The 17,310-nt window shown below is 38.0% G+C and overlaps 1 non-coding gene across 1 annotated transcript; it reads left to right on the forward strand.

Annotated features, from left to right (window-relative positions):
• The first annotated feature begins 414 nt into the window (after window positions 1-414).
• Window positions 415-518, forward strand: LOC112725846 (small nucleolar RNA R71). Its single transcript, XR_003164928.1, has one exon. It is a non-coding gene; the product is annotated as a small nucleolar RNA R71 (small nucleolar RNA).
• The last annotated feature ends 16,792 nt before the right edge of the window (window positions 519-17,310 follow it).

A 17,310-nucleotide genomic window follows, 5' to 3' on the forward strand; every position in this document is an offset into this window, starting at 1 on the left:
CAGCCTGGGTTGTAAGTGTTGGAATGTGGATCATATGGTTGCCTTTGTTGATTTCCTACATAATTGGCCTCTTCCCAATCACCTCCTTCAGTGCTTACTTCCTCTTGATCTTGTGTGTGTATTGCAGCCACTTGCTTTGTTTCTAATTTCCTGGTGAGCGCTGCTAGTTGCTTGGCAAACACCTTGTTTTGGGCTAAAATTGTATCAACATGGTTCAGCTCCATGACTCCCTTAGTGTTGTGTCTCTCTGAAGCATAGTAGTACTCATTCTCAGCCACTGTCTCAATCACTTCAATGGCTTCTTCCACAGTCTTTTTCCTGTTCAATGAACCTCCTGATGAATGGTCTACAGCCTTCCTTGATTCATAAGAAAGTCCATCATAGAAAATATGCAATTGCACCCAGTCATGGAACATGTCTAGTGGGCATTTCCTTGTCAAATCCTTGAATCTCTCTCATGCCTCGTAGAGAGTTTCACCATCTTGTTGTCTAAAAGTCTGAACCTCAGATCGAAGCCTATTGACCTTTTGTGGGGGGTAGAAACGTGCCAGAAACTTGCTTTCCACCTCATCCCAGGTTGTTAGGCTCCCCCTTGGGAATGATTCCAGCCACTTAGCTGCCTTGTCCCTAAGTGAAAATGGGAACAAGAGCAGTTTATAGGTATCTTCCTGGACTCCATTAGACTTCACAGTGTCGCAAATTCTCAGGAATTTTGTGAGATGTTGGTTTGGATCTTCATTAGCACTCCCACCAAATGAACAATGATTCTCCACAAGTGATATTAGCTGTGGTTTGAGTTCAAAATTGTTGGCCTGGATGGGTGGTTTCTGAATGCTGCTACCACAATTCCCAGAGGTTGGGTTTATGTATGAACTAAGAACCCTCCTCTCGGGAATGGCATTGTTTCCATCAGCTCTCTCATGGTTGTGAACTTCTCTATCCATGTTGAGATCTAAAGCTTCCTCAAAATTGTCCTCAGATTCTCCTTCAGATTCTTCTTCTCCCAGTACTCTCTTCCCTCTTGCTTCCCTTCTAAGTCTATGAAGGGTCCTCTCTGGTTCGGTATATGGAGGAGTTGATGTCTCTCCTCTCCTACCTATCATACAAGAACACAGCACAGGCAACAAACAAGTGAAATACTCTTGGTTAATGGAAGAGTATGGTTAGAGCAGTTGAGGAATTAATTCAAACAGTTAGTGAGTCAGTGAGTTAGTTGCTTGAATTTAAAGGCATAAAGAAAGAAAGCATGTAACAGAGTGCAGAAATTAAAATTCAACAAGTAACTTGTACTGAATTAATCAAAACAAAAAAAATGCTCAATCTAGTTAACTTCCAATTTGAGAATTGTCAATCGAAAACCAATCCCCGGCAACGGCGCCATAAACTTGATGCGCATAAACTAGTTATGCCACGCCATAAACTTGATGCGCATAAACTAGTTATGCCACGATTTAGGAAATTGCACGATCGGCAAAATTCTTTCCGGCAAGTGCACCGGTTATCGTCAAGTAAAAACTCACAATAGAGTGAGGTCGAATCCCACAAGGATTGGTTGAATGAGCAATTCGGATTAGAAGTGTGTCTAGTTGAGCGGAATCAAGAATTAGATGAGAATTGCGGAATGTAAAATTGGCGGGAAACGTAAATGGCAAGAAATTGAAATGGCGGAATCTTAAATTGCATGAATTAAAGAGCAGAAGCTAAATTGCTGAAATTAAAAGGGAATGGGGGTGATTGCATGAATTGAGTTGCAGAATGTAAAGAGAAAGTGGAAATCGGAGATGGGGAATTCATTGGGTTTTAGGAGATATTGAGATCTCCGAATCAAAACATTTTTATCTCTTCCTCAACCAATGCGTTCATTGAATTTTTGCTTGGCAATCTTATATGATTGGATCCCAATCCCTTGGCTCACCAATTCTCTCTAAAAACAAACAAATTTCCAATCCTTTGGCTTAAATGTTCATAAGAAGAGATGATGCTCGATCACTGATTATACCACACAGTTTCATGAACCACAATTTGGTAGGATTACATGTCATAATATCCATCCAAACCCCAATCCAATTCACTGTGAGAAAGCTTCTCTAGCATGAATCCTCCATTCCTTTCCCAAGGTTCTGAAGGATTCCAATTATGGGTAGTTTCTTTCCCAAGACAACTACCCAATGGAATTAGATCGAGAAGCTTTCTAACAAAATTCAAGAGAAAAGATTGAAGAAGAAGATAAAACTATTATTGATTCATTGAATTACAATAGAGCTCCCTAACCCAATGAAAGGGGTTTAGTGAGTCATAGCTCTGAATTCAATTACAAAGGTATGAAAACTAGCAAAATGAAAAGATCCCTCCTCCTAACTTAAATTCTATCCTATTTATACACTTTCTATATTGAGCTTCTGTTGTGTTTCTTGGGCTTTGAGGCCTCTCCCTGCTTTCCTTTTGCTTTGGGTTTATGATCCATAATCCTGATGAGGCTGTGATCCAATTCTGTAACATTCATTGAGCAAACTTAGTGATAACCAAGTAATGACACAAGACTCAACAAATTAAAGCTCCAGACTCATCAATTCTTCAGGCCCAATTCCATAAACCATGATATTCAATTGGGTTTCATACCAGAGTAAGTTTAAGTTAATGTTTATGCTCAAAAGCTAACTTAAACTGCAATATTTTTGGCCCAGAAACCTTTTCCAATAGTGGCGTTTAAGTTGCAGTTTAAGCTTAAACTGCAGCTTAAACGCCAGACACTTCCAGTGATGCCTTTTGTGGAAGCACGTTTAAGCTTCAGTTTAAGGTTAAACTGAAGCTTAAACGTGGAAATGGAAGAAGGCAGCCCTGGAGGGTAACGTAGTCGAACACGTTTAAGCTTCAGTTTAAGGTTAAACTGAAGCTTAAACGTAGAGATAGGAAAAGCAGCCCTGGAGGTCGAACACGTTTAAGCTCCAGTTTAAGGTTAAACTGGAGCTTAAACGTGGGAATAGAGAAAGCAACCCCTGGAGGTCGAACACGTTTAAGCTCCCTGGTGCATTTCCCATTTCTGGCGTTTAACCTCCAGTTTAAGGTTAAACTGGAGGTTAAACGTGGAAATGCTTCCTGAGTGGAATTCTCATTCTGGCGTTTAACCTCCAGTTTAAGGTTAAACTGGAGGTTAAACTTCAGTTTCAGCATTTCTTAGCCTTCATGATTCTGGCGTTTAAGCTCCAGTTTAGGCTTAAACTGGAACTTAAACGCCATTTCCAGCATTATATGGCTTGGTAGTTTAAGTTCCAGTTTAAGCTTAAACTGGAACTTAAACTCCACATGTGATATTCAAGCTTCCTTTATTGATTTTGTTGCTTCCTTGCCTAGCCTCTTCTTCCCTGAAATCATCCAAACAATTGCATCAAAGTCTTGCAAAATTTCATGAGAAATCTTCCAGTCATAGCATTCAAGTAATATAACTAAAACTCATGGAATTTGCATCAAAATCATACTGTTTGGATGGTTCATTGCTTTATTATTCATTTAACCATTCTTGGTTACTTTAAGCTCAAGAAAATGCATAAAACAACTAAAACTAACAGAAAAATGCTAGTGAAACTAGCCTAAGATGCCTTGGCATCACTTGTACCTCAAAGATCCCTAGTTTCTCTATTACAGAGAGTGGCATGAGGTTTATTCCTGACCCCAGGTCACAGAGAGCCTTCTTAAAGGTCATGGTGCCTATGGTATAGGGTATTAGGAACTTTCCGGGATCTGGTTTCTTCTGAGGTAATTTTAGTTGAACGAAAGCATTCAGTTCATTGATGAGCAATGAAGGTTCATACCCCCAAGTCTTATTACCAAATAACTTGGCATTCAGCTTCATGATTGCTCCTAGATATTGAGCAATTTGCTCTTCATCAATATCTTCATCTTCTTCAGAGGAAGAATACTCGTCAGATTCCTTTGGTTCCTCAATAGGGAACTTCTTAATTGTCAGTGGACGTCTAGCAAGGTCTTCCTCACTGGAAATCAATGCCTCTTCCTCCCTTATAGGTTCGGCCATGTTGGTTATATTGATGGACTTGCACTCTCTTTTGGGATTCTCTTCTGTATTGCTTCAGTAACTCTTTTACTCAGCTGACCCACTTGTGCCTCCAAATTTATGATGGAGGACCTTGTTTCAGTTATAAAACTGAGAGTGGTCTTAGATAGATCAGAGACTATGGTTGCTAAGTCAGAGAGGCTCTACTTAGAATTCCTTGTATGTTGCTCAGAAGATGATGGAAAAGGCTTGCCATTGCTAAACCTATTTCTCCTACCATTATTATTATTAAAGCCTTGTAGAGGCTTCTGTTGATCTTTCCATGAGAAATTAGGATGATTCCTCCATGAAGGATTGTATGTGTTTCCATAAGATTCTCCCATGTAATTCACCTCTTCCATTGCAGGATTCTCATAGTCATAAGCTTCTCCTTCAGATGAGGCTTCTTTAGTACTGCCAGATGCAGCTTGCATTCCAGTCAATTTCTGAGAAATCATATTGACTTGCTGAGTCAATATTTTGTTCTGAGCCAATATGGCATTCAGAGTATCAATCTCAAGAATCCTTTCTTCTGAGTCATCCCATTATTCACAGGATTTCTTTCAGAAGTGTACATAAACTGGTTATTTGCAACCATTTCAATGAGTTTCTGGGCTTCTGCAGGAGTTTTCTTCAGATGAAGAGATCCACCAGCAGAGTGGTCTAATGACATCTTGGACAATTCAGACAGACCATCATAGAATATACATAAGATGCTCCATTCTGAAAGCATGTCATAAGGACACCTTCTAATAAATTGCTTGTATCTTTCTCAAGCTTTATAGAGGGATTCACCTTCCTTCTTTCTGAAGGTTTGGACTTCCACTCTGAGCTTGCTCAACTTTTGAGGTGGAAAGAATTTGGCCAAGAAAGCATTGACCAACTTTTCCCAAGAGTTCAGGCTTTCTTTAGGTTGTGAGTCCAACCATGTCCTAGCTCTGTCTCTTACAGTAAAGGGAAAAAGCATAAGTCTGTAGACCTCGGGATTAACCCCATTGGTCTTAATAGTGTTACAGATTTGCAAGAATTCAGCTAGGAAACTGATGATGATCTTCTAATGGAAGTCCATGAAACTTACAATTCTACTGCACTAGAGAAACTAATTGAGGCTTAAGCTTAAAGTTGTTTGCTCCAATTGCAGGAATTGAGATGCTTCTTCCATAGAAGTCAGAAGTTAGTGCAGTAAAGTCACCAAGCATCATCTTTGCATCTCCACCATTGTTGTTCTTTTCGGCTGCCATCTCTACTTCTTTTTCAAAAATTTCTGTAAGGTCCTCTCCAGAGTATTGTGCTTTAGCTTCTCTTAGCTTCCTCTTCAGAGTCCTTTCAGGTTCAGGATCAGCTTCAACAAGAATGTTCTTATCCTTGTTCCTGCTCATATGAAAAAGAATAGAACAAAAAAGAAGAGAAATCCTCTATGTCACAGTATAGAGATTCCTTTATATGAGTAGAAGAAGAGAAGAATAGAAGAATGAGGTAGAGAGAAAATAAAGGGAATTCGAACACAGAGAGAGGGAGATGGTTCGAATTTTAAGAAGAAGAGAAGTGTTAATAATTAAATAAATAAATAGAAAGAGATGAGAGGGAGAGAGTATTCGAATATTAATTTAAAAGAAAAGAAAAATATTTTTTGTTTTTATTTTAATTATTAGTTAGAATTCGAATTTATTAAAAGAAATAAAATAAAATTAGAATTTAAAATAATTAGTTAATTAATTTTTTTTTTTGAAAAAGTGGTTAGTGATTTTCGAAAATTAGAAGTGGAAAAAGTAGTTAAGTGGTTTTGAAAAAGATAAGAGATAGTAAACTTTTTAAAATTAAAACAAACAAGTCAAGTGATTAATTGAAAAAGATTTGAAATTAAATTTTGAAATTAAATTTTGAAAAAGATATGATTGAAATTTATTTTGAAAAAGATTTGAAAAAGAGATTTAAAAATATTTGATTTTGAAAATTAAAGTTGATGACTTGACTAACAAGAAACTAAAAGATATAAAGATTGATCCTTTCTTAACAAGAAAGTAACAAACTTGAAATTTTTGAATCAAAACATTAAATGTTAGCAATAATTTCGAAAATTATGAAATAAAAATGAAAAAGATTTGACTTTTGAAAAATATTTGAAAAGATAAAAATTTTTAAATCGAAATTTTGACTTGACTAACAAGAAACAACTATATTTTTAAAAAATTTTGACTAAATCAACCCAAAATTTCGAAATTTATGAGTAAAATAAGGAAAGATATTATTTTTTATTTTTTTGAATTAATGAAGAGAGAAAAAAACAACAAAAAGACACAAGACACAAGAATTTAAGATCAAAATGAATAATGCATGCAAGAACACTTTGAAGATCATGATGAACATCAAGAACATATTTTTGAAAATTTTTAAGAAAAGAAAGACATGCAAGACACCAAACCTAAAAATTTTTAATGTTTAGACACTATGAATTCGAAAATGCATATGAAAAACAAGAAAAGACACAAAACAAGAAAATCACAAGATTAAACAAAGAGAATCATCAAGAACAACTTGAAGATCAAAGAAGAACACAATGCATATATTTTCGAAAATTTAAGGAAAATTAAAACATGCAATTGACACCAAACTTAAAATTTGACACAAGACTCTAACAAGAAACACAAAATATTTTTGGTTTTTATGGTTTTATAAATTTTTTTTTGTAATTTTTCAAAAATATTTTGGAAAAAGAAAATAAAAAAATTCAAAATTTTTAATAAGAATTCCAGGATTCGTGCAATGCTAGTCTAAAGCTTCGGTCCAAAAGAATTAGACATGGCCAAATGGCCAGCCAAGCTTTAGCAGAGCATTGCACACAACAGCCAAATTGATGGGAACCAAAAGGCTCCTGAAAAGATAAGTGGAAACCTCAGTCCAAAAGATTAGACATGGCGTAACAGCCAGCCAGGCTTCAACATATCTCATGAAACTCTAGAATTCGTTCTTAAAAACTCTGAAGAACATATTTTATTATTTTATTATTTTATTTTTTTTTGAAAATAAAATTAAAAAGCTTAAACATAAAATAAAATTACCTAATTTAAGCAACAAGATGAACCGTAAATTGTCCAAACTCGAACAATCCCCGGCAACGGCGGCAAAAACTTGGTGCACGAAATTATGATCACACTTTTCACAACTCCGGTACAACTAACCAGCAAGTGCACTGGGTCGTCCAAGTAATACCTTACGTGAGTAAGGGTCGATCCCACGGAGATTGTCAGCTTGAAGCAAGCTATGGTCATCTTATAAACCTCAGTCAGGCGGATTCAAATGGTTATGAGTTTTGATAATTAAAAGATAAATAAAACATAAAATAAAATAAAGATACTTATGTAATTCATTGGTGGAAATTTTAAATAAGCGTTCGGAGATGCTTTGTTGCTTCTGAACCTCTGCTTTCCTATTGCATTCTTCCAATCATGCATGCTCCCTTCCATGGCAAGTTGTATGATCCTCTCGGATGAAAAATACCAGGTACGATCTCTGCACGGCTAATCAACTGTCGGATTTCTCGTCTCGGATGAAAAATACCAGGTACAGCTACTGCACAGCTAATCATCTGTCGGTTCTCACTAGCGTCGGAATAGGACCCTTATCCTTTTGCACACTGTCATTGCGCCCAACATTCGCAAGTTTGAAGCTCGTCACAGTCATCCCTTCCCAGATCCTACTCGGAATACCATATACAAGGTTTAGACTTTCCGGATCTCAGGAATGGCTGCCAATGGTTCTAGCCTATACCACGAAGATCCTAATCTCATGGACTCGGTCCGTGTATTAGAGACCCAAGAGAATATACTCCGGCTGTCATCCAATGACTACGTTGAACATCATGTAGACCGCTTTGTGGTTGTTAGGAACGCGGATCTTGGTTAAGCGAGTAACGAAGATAGTGGGTGATTGTCACGGGTCACCCCTTCATTCTAACTTAACTGAACTAAGTACAAGAGTAGAAGGAAAAACAATAGTACTTGCATTAATTCATGAATAACAGCAGAGCTCCACACCTTAATCTATGAGGTGTAGAAACTCCACCGTAGAAAATACATAAGAGAAAATAGTCTAGGCATGGCCGTGTGGCCAACCTCCAAGTCAAAGGATGATAATATCATAATCTCCTAATACAATAGTAAAAACTGCTATTTATACTAAACTAGTTACTAGGGATTACAGAAAATGAATAACTAAGTGCAGATAGTGCAGAAATCCACTTCCGGGGCCCACTTGATGTGTGCTTGGGCTGAGCATTGAGCTTCACACGTGTATAGGCCATTCTTGGAGTTAAACGCCAGCTTGGGAGCCAGTTTGGGCGTTTAAATCCAGTTTTGGTGCCAGTTCTGGCGTTTTACTCCAGAAAAGGGTCTTTGGTGGGCGTTTGAACGCCGGTTTGGGCCATCAAATCTCGGGCAAAGTATGAACTATTATACATTGCTAGAAAGCCCAAGATGTCTACTTTCTAACTCAATTGAGAGCGCTCCAATTGGGCTTATGTAGCTCCAGAAAATTCACTTCGAGTGCAGGAGGGTCACAATCCAACAGCATCTGCAGTCCTTTTTCAGCCTCTGAATTAGATTTTTGCTCAGGTCCCTCAATTTCAGCCAGAAAATACCTGAAATTTTAGAAAAACACACAAACTCATAGTAAATTCCAGAAATATGATTTTTGCATAAAAACTAATGAAAATATAATAAAAAGTAACTAAAACATACTAAAAACTATGTAAAAACAATGCCAAAAGGGGTATAAATTATCCGCTCATCAGAGAGATTCATCACCAAAGCCCATCAAGACCACTTCTATGAAGTAGTGGCAAAGAAAAAGATGATTGCTAAGGTCCGTTTTAAGCTTAAGAAGAATGAGTATCCAGAGATCCGACATAAAATCCGGAGAAGAGGTTGGGAAGTCCTAACCAATCCCATCTAAGAGGTTGGGATCTTAATGGTGCAACAGTTCTATGCTAATGCATGGGTCATGAAAAACCATGACATTAGTGTGAACCCCCATCCTAAGAATTGGAGCACCATGGTCCGAGGGAGATTCTTAGACTTCAGTTCGGAAAGTGTGAGGTTGGCATTCAACTTGCCTTTCATGCAAGGGGACCCACATCCTTATACTAGAACGGTCAATTTTGATCAAAGGCTGGATCAAGTGCTCTCAGACATCTGTGTGGAAGGAGCACAGTGGAAAAGGGATTCCCAAGGCGAGCCTATCCAACTAAGAAGACCTGACCTCAAGCCCATAGCTAGAGGATGGTTGGAATTTATCCAATGCTCTATCATCCCTACTAGCAATTGGTCTGACGTGATCATAGACCGAGCCATCATGATCCATAGCATTATGCTCAGAAACGAGGTGGAAGTACATGAGGTGATACATCAAGAGTTGTACAAGGTGGCGGACAAGCCGTCTACCCAAGCAAGGTTAGCTTTCCCTCATCTTATCTGTCACCTATGCAATTCAGCTGGGATTGTCATAGAAGGTGACTGGTGCACGAAATTGTGATCTCTGAAACGGTGCCAGAAACTTGGTACGCATGATCTTAATCTCAACTCTTTTTCACAACTCCGCACAACTAACCAGCAAGTGTACTGGGTCGTCCAAGTAATAAACCTTACGTGAGTAAGGGTCGATCCCACGGAAATTATCAGCTTGAAGCAAGCTATGGTCATCTTGTAAATCTCAGTCAGGAAGATTTGAATGGTTATGAGGTTTTGATAATTAAAATATAAATAAAATAAGATAGAAATACTTATGTAATTCATTGGTGAGAATTTCAGATGAGCGTCTAGAGATGCTTTGCTCCTTCTGAATCTCTGCTTTCCTACTGTCTTCATTCAATCATTCATACTCCTTTCCATGGCAAGCTGTATGTTGGGGGATCATCGTTGTCAATGGCTACCGTCCGTCCTCTCAGTGAAAATGGTCTAAATACGCTGTCACCACATGGCTAATCATCTGTCGGTTCTCACTCATGTTGGAATAGAATCCATTGATCCTTTTGCGTCTGTCACTACGTCCAACACTCGCGAGTTTGAAGCTCGTCACAGTCATTCCTTCCCAAATTCTACTCGGAATACCACAGACAAGGTTTAGACTTTTCGGATCTCAGGAATGGCTGACATGGAGGAAATTGGAAGATTAAAAAATTAATATGAGAGATACGTTGCAAGTACAGTTCTTAACCAACAAAAATCCGTTTATCAATTTAGAAGGGTTGTCACAAAATTAGAATTAAAATACTGGAGTATGAATCCCAGGTCGTCTCCCAACGAGTTACAGAAAGATGTTCTATTTTATCAATCAGAGGTTTTCCAAAATGGTTTTAAGTTTGATAAACAGGAAATTAAATCAAAGAATTTATGTAATTTAAATAAAGATCTTGACCGGGGGTAGATTAATCAGAAGTTCTATCCTTGTTGGAGTTCTCCCAATATCAATTGATAATTGAAGGTTGTTCTACTTAGTTATCCTTTACTAGGTAGAGGAAAGTCAAGTAAGTTGGTAGTCTACTTCTATTCACAAGTTCTAATCCTCTCCCTTGGGAAGGATTAGCGTCAGTGACTAGAGAGCCATCCAACAATAAACCCAATTACAATTTTACTCTTGAGCATTTCAACTCAAGGTTCTCCTTTCAATCAACTCCCAATCAAGTTAGAGAACTACTCAGTCATCATGACTGTAAACTTCACAAAATAAGAAAGGGAAATAAAGGAAGACATGATAAATAATAATCAAAAAGACCAATTAAAAATAAAAATAGTTCTTGTATTAATAAATTCTAAAAATAATCCAATGGTAACTCTGAACAAATTAAGGATATGAAAGAGTAAGTAAAAAAATAGAGAAAACAAACTAAAGAGATAAAGTCTTGCGGAGGTAATAACTCTTCTCTATATCCCCATCTAAAAAGCAATAAAAACGAAATCCTAAGAACTATGAATGTGTAGAGAAAAAACCTAGAGGAGGAGTAAAGTCAGATCTAAAACTAAAAATTATCCGAATGAATGTCCTCTCCCTGGTCTCTGCATGTTCCCTGCCTCTAATCTGTGTTTCTGGGCCAAAAACTGGGTTAAAATGCGGCCCAGAATCCACGCCAGCGATTTCTGCAAATTCTGCAGATCGCGCACGTCACGCGATCGCGTCATCCACGCGTTCGCGTCATCCAGCGTTTTTCCTTGCCACGCGTGCGTGTCGTCCATGCATTCCCGTCACTCGTGCGGCTTCCAATTCACGCGTTTGCGTCAGGCACGTGAGCGCGTCACTGCGATTTCCTCCATTTCGCGCAGTCGCGTGAGCCATGCGTCTGCATCGCTTCTCGCTAGTCATCTCCTCAATTTCTTGTGTTCCTTCCATTTTTTGTCAGCTTCCTCTCCATTCTCTAAGCCATTCCTGCCCTATGAAGCCTGAAACACTTAACACACGGATCACGGCATCAAATGGTATAAAGGAGAATAAAAATATACAATTAAAAGATCTTTAGGAAGCAAGTTTTCAACCATGGAACAATTTTGGGAAGGACTTGTAATATCATGCTAATCATATGAATAAGTGACTGATGACTTGATAAAACCACACAATTAAACACAATATAAATCATAAAATAATGGTTTATCAACCTCCCCACACTTAAACATTAGCATGTCCCCATGCTTAGTTGAAGGAGATAAATATGAATGAATAGGGACATGTAAGACTCATGCAATGCAACCTATGTATATGAATGCAACTATATGATTTTGTCTATCTGATTAAAAATAAATGAGTTCTCTAAGATAGAACATAGAGCAGATTCTACTAGTTTAAATCATATAGTAAAAGCAGGTAAATTTGTAAGAAGACAGCTCGTGAAAGCAGGGGACATGGAGTCGAGCATTGAACCCTCACAGATGGTATGTATGCACTCTAATCTCTCTAGTGTATAGATTAATCACTCTATCCTTCTCTAATCATGCTTTCTAAATTTTGTTCTTCACCTAACCAATCAACAACATTTAATGTACCAATGCAAACATCATGAGGTCTTTTCAAGGTTGTAATGGGGCTAAGGTAAGGGTAAGGGTATATATGGCTAAGTGAGCTTCTAAATTGAATCTTTAATTAACCCAAGCTTTCACCTAATCATATATGTATATTCTATATAACTTCAAATTTCATACCTAGCTACCCAGAATTTCCTTTTCACATTCCATACTCATGCATCAACCTTTGTTTTAATTTTTCTCCCATGTGCATTGATTGTTTAATTTAGCATTGGGATAATTTTGTCCCCTTATTTAGATTTATTTATTCTATATATATATATAAACATAGCTTATCAATGCACGTAGATTTTTAATTTTCTTTTATGAGTTCACATGAGTAGGTACCCAAATTCCCATCATGACACATTCCTTTATTTACCCTTGTTCCCATAATCTTCCCATACTCAATTAGCACACAATTTCTATCTTAAGCTAACCAAAGATTCAGTTGGGATATTTAATTGTTTTTCCGCTTAAGGTTAGTAACGTGGTAAAATGTAGAACAAATGGGATTAAAACGGCTCAAAGTGGCTAACAATGGTAATTTCAAGGGTAGGCTTATTTGGGATAAGTGAGCTAAACAAATAATGGCCTCAATCATATGCATGCATATAACACATTAACATTAGACATATAGGATAAAACAAAATTCAAAGTACAATCATAGAGAAGTAAACACACAAGAATAAAATAGTTATGGTTAAATAATGTAACCATGTATTTGGGCTCAAAGTCTCACAGGTTATGTGTTTCTTAGCTTGAAAACCATGTTCCAATTACAACTTCAAATAAATTTAACAGAAAGGTTTTGATTTAAATTAGTGAAAAATTTCAGGTCTTAGGAGAAACTTATTGTCTTTTCAATCAAGTAGAACATGCATGCAATTAACCTATTATTATGCAATCTATCCTATTCTAAAAAAAAAAAAGAAAAACTAACTAAATATTCTATTTTATTGGTGTTAGGGAAGAGAAATTACCTCCGGAAGTCAGGTACTGACCGACCTCCCCACACTTAAGGCTTTGCACCGTCCTCGGTGCCATCTGTCAGGAACAAAGGTGGGCTGGTAGCAGTATCTCCATAGTCGGGACCGTCATGGCTCCCTATGCTGGTAAAGGAAGTGGAGTCCCGAGTGCCTGGGTCTTTGTCAGGTCTGTGGTTGCCTGTGAGTAGTTCCTTGAGGTATTTGAATCGGCGCTGGTTGTGGCACTCTCGTAGCTTCGCTTTCTGGTCTTGCCGGTCCAACCTCTCCAGTATTTGATAGAGCAGCTGACTTGTTGAAGGTGCTTGTGGTGTGGAAGGGGGAATGTCTGCAGCTTGTTCTGCGGACTGGCTAGTAGTAGCTGTTGGTGGCTTGAGATATTTCCCGTTAGGGACGTATTGATCATCCCGTGGAAGCATGGCTTTAGTGTCCCCAACTCTGTAGGAGACTCCGGCCGCTGAGACAAGATCTGAGACCAAGGCGGGAAAAGGTAAGTTGCCCGCAATTTGTACGTGTCCCATGGCATTCCGGATGTGTCTTGGTAGGTTTAGAGACTGGTCTGTAAGGATGCACCATAGTAGAATGGCCATGTCTACAGTGAAGGAGGACTCATAAGTGCTCGGAAAGACGTAATGGGACATAATCTGTGGCCATACACGAGCCTCCAAGGTAAGTGCGGAAGCCGATATTCCCTTAGGTCGGGAATGGTGGTATCCATAAATCCATCTGCTGCCAGGTTGTGCGATAACTCTAAGAACAACGTCCCAGTCAAATTGGTATGTCTGGTGCTAGAGTGCGGCCTCTTGAAATGCGTCCAGTCCTTCTGGAGCAGGGGGGAGATCCAACGCTCGTTGAATGGCTTCTTCTGTAATGGGGATTTGCTTCTGACGGAGATAGACAGACTACAGGGTTGGCAAGTGGAAATTACAGTAGAACTCGACTACCAATGAGAGATTAACCTGTCGTGGCTGTCTTTGTAGGAATCCCCAGTGTCTTTGTTCAATTCGCGGCTCAACAAATTCAGCAATACGGGTCGGGAAGATAAGCAGGTATTCATTGTTGTAATTCCTTGCTGCCAGTATAGGAAACATCTGCTCACAGTAGCGGTTGGAAAATCGCGCAGTGTCCTTTGCTGGGAAGGCTTTCTCTTTTTCATCGACCTTTATAATCCTCTTAATTCTTTTTGTTGAGGGCTTAACTGCAGTGGAAGATGGCTCTGCCACTAATGCTTTTTTTGTTCCTCTCCTTGCTGGTGGTTTGGGAGTAGCTTTCTCTTTTCCTTTTTTGGTGGCCATCCTGAAAGGGACAGAGTAAGGATGTTAAAACTTCAAGGGTTAGAGCAAGGTAGAGAACGGGAAAAGTGGTAACCAATGCACATTAAAGATGAATGATGTTAACACATGGTCATGACTACATGTGAAAAATCATCAATGGAAATATAGCAAGGGCATATGAAGATAGTTAAATGCAAGGTGTTTATCGGCATGCCGGCAAAGGCAAGAGTAGTATAGATCAAGCATTCAATGTCCAAGTTAGATTACCAAGGCTGTCAAACCAACAATATGTTTGTAATAGCAATTATATTTAATTAATAAAATATAAAAAGGGTTTTGTGAAAAGCAAGCATTTAGAGTAGTAGATTAAAAGAAATCTAAAAATAGGGCACAATGCCATACGGGCATTTTCACAAACACATAGCATGCATGGTAAATAAGCTATTGAAAGTATTAAATTGAACATGCAAGCGACCCAATAAAATTAATATATAATTGTTAAACAATTCCTTAACAATCCACAACCAAAATATAAGAAGTAATGACTGATGACAAGTCATCTTAGCCTAGTTTCACTAGCCTTTTTCTTTTGTTTTCGATTGATTTATGCACTTTCTTGAGCCATAAGCAAGCCAATTGGGTAGATTTCCATGTTTCCTTTGATTCAATCAACCATGTATGAATTAATGCAATTTCATGAGATTTTATGCTATAATTGTCATATATTATGAAAGAATAACAAACTCATGATTTTAAGCAAAGCTTTGATGTGTTTGGTTGATTGATGATAGGTGAAAAGAGTTTTGAAGAAGGTTGAAGAAAGAAGGAATGGCTAGGAGCAAGAGAGAACAAAAAGTTTGAGCCAAAGTTTGCCTCAAACTTTAGCTCAAACTTTTAAAAGAGTTGAAAACATACCAGAGGAAAAAAGCTTGAGCAAAAGTTTGCCTCAAACTTTAGCTCAAACTTTTGGAAGAATTGAAAACACTCCAGAGGAAAAAAGCTTGAGCAAAAGTTTGCCTGAAACTTTAGCTCAAACTTTTGGGAGAAAAGCTTGAGCCAACGTTTGCCTCAAACTTTTTGGCAAACGTTGGCATCACAAAATCAATACCCTGGAGGAAAAAGCTTGCGCCAACGTTTGAGGTCAAACTTTTGCTCAAACGTTGGCGCCACTCTTGCACACCCTGGAGGAGAAAAGCTTGCGCCAATGTTTGCCTCAAGCTTTTTGGCAAACGTTGGCGCCACACACATTTACAAGGGTGCCAACGTTTGAGCAAAAGTTTGACCTCAAACTTTGGCTCAAACGTTGGTAGCAGCAAAGTGAAGCCATCTGGTATAAAAAGTTTGAGTAAAAGTTTGCCTCAAACTTTTACTCAAACTTTTACTCAAGCTTTTATGTTTTTCAACCCGGTTCACAATGGATCTTTCTCCAACTCCAAGAGCAATCAACTAAGGCCTTTATCAACCTAATTCCATCAAAAACAAAGGCCCAATTCAAGGCTTGAAGACCATTTGAAGAAAGTGTATAAATAGCTTAGGATTTAAGTTGTCAGGGAGTTTTTCTTTCCTTTTAGAATTTTCCGTTTTAGTTTTGCTGAGAGCTTTTGGTTTTGGAATTAATTTGAGTTTCTGAGTTCGGGGAAGGAGAATTGAATTCTCTTCCTCTTAGTTTTCTTGTTTTCAATTTCAATTACACTTGTCTTGAGTCTTGGGTGTTGAGAATTGGGGAAATTCTGTCTCAATCTCACCTTGAGATCTCGTTCTGTTTCTTTTACTGCATCATTGGAGAATTGAGATTTACATTCAAGCTTTCTTCTGTTTTGATCTTTAATTTCTTGCAATTGAATTCTACATTTGGATCTAGGAAGGCATTGAGATCTAGACTCGGTTATCTAGTCTCTTGGGTCCTGAGATCTGGAGTTTGCATTTTAAATTCTCTGTTTAAAGCTTTTCAAGTCCATTTACATTTTCGTTAGAGATCCGGTTCAATTCAAGTCACCCTCGACTTGTCTGATTAATGCAATTTACTTTTCCTTGTTTAATTTTTGCAAATCCACTTCCCAATTCCCTTTATAATTCAAGCCATTTACATTTCTTGCACTTTAAGATTCTGCAATTTACATTTCTTGCAATCTAAGTTTCTGCAATTTACATTACTTGTTCTTTAAGATTCAGCTTATTTACTTCCTTTGCTCTTTAATTTCCTGCAATCTACCCTTCTCCCTTTTAATTTCATGCAATTTAGCTTCTGTCGAATACAAACCACTCAAATCAACTGTTGATTCGCTTGACTAAATCAACCACTAAACTAAAATTGCTCAATCCTTCAATCCCTGTGGGATCGACCTCACTCCCGTGAGTTTTTATTACTTGATGCGACCCGATGCACTTGCCGGTTAGATTTGTGTGTTTGGAATTCGTTTTTCGTTTTTCGAAAATACACATCAAATTTTTGGCGCCGTTACCGTGGATTGAAATTGATTGACAATGATTAAGTGAAGTGAAGATCTAGATCTAGCATTTTTGTTTTCTGTTTCTCAAATTTTTGACTAACACACTAACTGTTTGAATTTTTGCTTAAGCTAACTAAACTTCATTCTGGCAACAGATCGAAGTGTCACTGGTAGTGTTTCTTTTGTTTTGTTTGTATGTCAGGTACAGGGAGAACCACTCCTATTTTATCTAAAACTGACCAGATAACTCTTAGAAGGCTAAGAAGAGCTGAAAGAGGGAAAAATATTGTTGGAGAGGAAGAATCTGAGGAAGAATATCACGAGATGGAAGGAGATCCATCTAATCCTGAAGGAGCAGCCAATAACAACAATAATCCACCACAGAGAAGAGTTTTGGCTTCCTATACAAGTGCAGATCCCAGACATTGTGGGAGTAGCATTCTTACCCCAAATGTTAATGCAAATAACTTTGAACTAAAGCCACAACTCATCACCTTGGTTCAAAAC

The sequence above is a fragment of the Arachis hypogaea genome, chromosome 11 (genome assembly GCF_003086295.3).
Source record: "Arachis hypogaea cultivar Tifrunner chromosome 11, arahy.Tifrunner.gnm2.J5K5, whole genome shotgun sequence".
NCBI classification, from domain to species: Eukaryota; Viridiplantae; Streptophyta; class Magnoliopsida; order Fabales; family Fabaceae; genus Arachis; species Arachis hypogaea.